Source organism: Panthera leo, chromosome B4 (genome assembly GCF_018350215.1).
Source record: "Panthera leo isolate Ple1 chromosome B4, P.leo_Ple1_pat1.1, whole genome shotgun sequence".
Lineage (NCBI taxonomy): Eukaryota > Metazoa > Chordata > Mammalia > Carnivora > Felidae > Panthera > Panthera leo.
In genome coordinates, this window is record NC_056685.1 from 59,822,114 (window position 1) to 59,825,814 (window position 3,701).

A 3,701-nucleotide genomic window follows, 5' to 3' on the forward strand; every position below is an offset into this window, starting at 1 on the left:
GTCAGCATGCATGGGAGCAAAGATGAGAACAAGCCAAACCATTCTTGCAGCACAACCTAGTGCACACTCTGCAGAGAGATACTTCAGGCGAATGATTGAGGGCCTGGGCTGTAGAACCCGATCCTCTGAGACCTAAGCCCTCTTCTCTTCTTACCAGTCGTGTGCCCTTAGAAAAGTGGACCTCCCTGACTCATTTTTGTCACCTACAAAATGGGAGGAAAAGAGTTATCATCTCCTAGGTTCGTTGTGAGGATTACACAAGTCAGTAAAGTCAGTACATGTACAAAGTGAGTACATAGCTTCTGGCAAATAAAAGACTCAATAAAAGTAACCATTATTTTTGAAGGGTTTGTGGAGGTGAGAGGGAAAGCAGAGAGTAATAAGGAGATGACTAGATAAGGGGTGCCTGGGTGGCTCAGTCAGTTAAGCATCCAACTCTTGATTTCAGATCAGGTCATGATCCCAGGGTCATGGAATAAAACGGGGCGTGGAGCTTGCTTGAGATTCATTCTCTCTCTCTCTCTCTCTCTCTCTCTCTCTCTCTCTCTCTCCCACTCTCTCTTCCTCTCTCTAAAATAAAAATAAATAAAAATGAGATGACTAGATAGAGCAAAATACAATGACTTTCAAATGTAATTACAATATTTTCATTTGACGGATGGGATTCCATATCAAGACAGTCCTGAAGCTGCTTATAACATTTTATTCTCTGTTAAATATGTCATTTGCTCATCATCCTGACTTGGCTGAAGTTACATTCATTGAAATCATGATATGCAGAGATAAATGAGAAGTTAATACTGAATTGAGAAGTGCAAATGTTGATTTTCTAGTATTAATGTCTTTAATCTAACACTAACGTACTTTAAAATTGCCTACATTTGGCAACATTCATCCCTCATGCTGGGTGTCATCTTCTCTGAAGAGTCCGGTTATCTAGGTCAAAGAGGACTCAGGCAAGCGGAGCACAGAGAGCACAGGAAGGAGTGTGGAATGCAGGGTGGGAAGGCAGCTATCTGTTGAGGATGGGTTGGTGCCAGGGGACATGTGGTTCCCAATGATGGGTCCCAGATTCTAGCAAAGGATACTGGGTGAATGAAAAGAGTGGGTGTGCCTTGTGGAAGCCCAGTTTTACTAGCAAGCAAAGAAGTCCTATAGGGGAATGCTATTGTAAAATTACAGTCTGTAGGTTAACAATTATCCACCCCTACCCCATGAAGGATAACTGCCCTTCCACCCTAACTCGAGGACAGTTAACAGGTAGATGATGTATTGTGAAAGCTCAGCAAACTATTTTTTCCCTCCCTCCCAAAGTATGAAAGAGGAGAGACAAAGCTTACTTTTAATCTCCTTTTTTTTTTCTTCTCTATCCCATTAACCAAACCACTATATATAAATCTGATAGGAAAACGATGTTGATCATACTTTATTTCTGAATGGTTACAGACCATACTCATGGCCACTTCCTGTATGTATTAATTATGAAAAAATGCCCTTGGCTTAAACAGTATTTTAAAGGTAAACCAGTTCTAGGATCCTTAAGGACATTATTCAATTTAATCTTTTATTTTACAAATTGGATGGTGGTATTCTTATCACATTCTTAATTTTTTTTTCATTTTAACAGTTTTTATTTAAAGTCATATATCACATTACTTTATTCCCGCATCTTCTCAATTGTTTCCTCATAGTTGCCCTTTCCCTTTCCTACTTGGTGAGATTTGGCTTCACGTTCAAGGATCTTTTTGGCATCTTTGTCCAGTTTTGGTCTAGTGATAACTACCTTGCCAGGGTGAATGTCCACATGGACAGCTGTGACATTCGCCTTCTCTCACTGTACTTGTTCAGGGTAGATGACGTATTTCCTCCTGTAAGCCTGGACTACTTTGCCAATTTGCTGACCTTTGTAGTGTCCTCACTCAACCTGTACTTTATCATCCTTTCAGATGGGCATGGATCAAATGTTGTACTTCTGTCTCAGCTCTTTGGAGACAGGGGAAGGCATAATCTTCCTGTGCATGTGGGAAGGTATGTCGAAATGCCTTTTATAGTTCTTGCTCTGGTCAGAAGCCACAAAGGGATTGAACTTCATTTAGGCCTCCAGCACTTCCTTAATTTTTACTTTCTTTACTTTTAAATGCAAGTATAAACTCCCAGCCCTTGGGAGGATTAGATGCATGTACATTAGACTATATACCTTTTTGACTCTCCTTTCCTGATATCGTTGCTCAAATGGAGCCCTTCTGACAAATTTTTATGGTCTCTACCCCCACATGGTCAGTCCCACAGAATCCCAACAAATCTGGAGTCCAGAGGAAAGGAAGATAGGGAGTGCATTCCTCATGCATGCATGTCTATTTATATATAGTATGCCTCCAGTATTTACGGCTTGTAACAAACCAACTGTAATCTGAAACCCTACTGTATAATAAACATTGTTAATAACCAACTCCTGGAAATTGCTAACTTCTAGAAAGACTGTTAAGCCAATTAAATTATACCCTTTTGACATATAATGAAAATTTCTTCCCTAAAGCCAATGTCCACATTTGAAATAATTTAATAGGAAAGAATTTTAAGAGAACATTCTTTGAACAAAGGGTAGGAGAGAAAAATGTCTAGTAGAAAAGAGCATTCTCTAGGCATATAATATTCAGTTGATCAAAAGCTGAGTGAACTTCATTTATTTTTCACAGGGTTCTATCATAGGACTGCTAGGTTGGTAAGACCACTTTGCTTCTCAAATTACAGCAATAATGCGAAGCCTCAGTATCCTATTACATGCTACACATTTTTGTTGCTAAATTACATAAGAAATATTGGTATGGTATTTTTCTTACTCTCTGGTGCATCATCTTGGGCCTCTATTCTCTTTCCAGCCTCACCCTTTTCCTTCACAGAAGCCATTGTCTGGTTTATATAAAAAGTGTCAGCTCACTGCCTAATTTTACAAAGGAGAAAACAAAAACTTAATTAGAAATAAGATAATAAACTATAAAAGGCTATCATTAGAGCTTTCCTTCTTTAATATGAAAAGATGTGTTCTAATCATTTCATTTCTTTGACTTTTCTTTTTCACAAAAGAGTGCTTTTCCGTACCTCGTCTTCTCATTTCACAGGAAATGTCTCCACACAATGATTGTATTTTCTGTCAGTTGGTCTGCCTTGATTGCGATCAACCCAGGTGGGTGGCTTTTTCTTTCTTTCTTTCTTTCTTTCTTTCTTTCTTTCTTTCTTTCTTTCTTTCTTTTTTTTTCAGAAGTTCAAATTGAGTACTGGCTTCTCTCACACAGAAACCACAAGTCTCAGTTTCTCCTATGTTGAGGCAGAATGATTCTCCCCATCTTATCAGCGGTTTGCTGACAAACTTACTATTTCATGATCTTTCTGTTTCATAAACTTGACCATGTTAGTTGTCATTAACCCACTGAACTGGTCAAGGCCTACTAGTGTTACCTGTATCTGTCATGAAGTCATTTCTTCCAGAGGTCTGTTGTGTACAGGGACATTTTGAACAGATGAATGGAACTTTTTCTCTGTAATAGGGGCTCCTCTCTGTGGCCAGTGACATAAGACCCATGTGAATTTCCATGGTTGGCCCAGATTCATTCCAACAGTGCCATCCATTATTGAGTACCAAATGCCTGATTCTAGAATTGATCCCAATTCAGTAGGAATAATATGATTGGGGTACCTGCTCC

At 39.0% G+C, this 3,701-nt stretch overlaps 1 pseudogene; it reads right to left on the reverse strand.

The window, feature by feature from the left end:
• Nucleotides 1-1,657: 1,657 nt before the first annotated feature.
• Nucleotides 1,658-2,092, reverse strand: LOC122225599 (annotated as a pseudogene).
• Nucleotides 2,093-3,701: the final 1,609 nt, after the last annotated feature.